The sequence below is a fragment of the Nansenia antarctica genome, assembly GCF_963989245.1.
Source record: "Nansenia antarctica genome assembly, chromosome: 9".
NCBI classification, from domain to species: Eukaryota; Metazoa; Chordata; class Actinopteri; order Argentiniformes; family Microstomatidae; genus Nansenia; species Nansenia antarctica.
Genome location: NC_137679.1, coordinates 43,732,353 through 43,732,689, shown reverse-complemented (window position 1 = coordinate 43,732,689; position 337 = coordinate 43,732,353).

Sequence of the window (337 nt, the reverse complement as noted above, 5' to 3'; positions counted from 1 at the left end):
TGTGCCGGGCTCCTGACAGGTGGTTAACTGGTTATTATTCGGAGGTTACTTCTCGGTGCCGTGGGCGCGTGAGAGGAACGGGACAGGAACGGGACCCTCCCCGTCCTTTCAGGGCGCGCGGACGGACAGATTGCGCTGACTGGTTGATTATTTTCTCTGATGACAGCGGTCATCTATCTCAGCCCCCCACCCAATCCAATCCCAATAACAAGTGCCCAGTTTTTTTTCCATTTTTTTTCTTTCTGATTTTATCCCTTTTTCACCCAATTTAGTATCCAATTGTACCCAACCTATTATCCAATTATCGCCTGCCTATTGCGTAGGATCCGCCGCACGA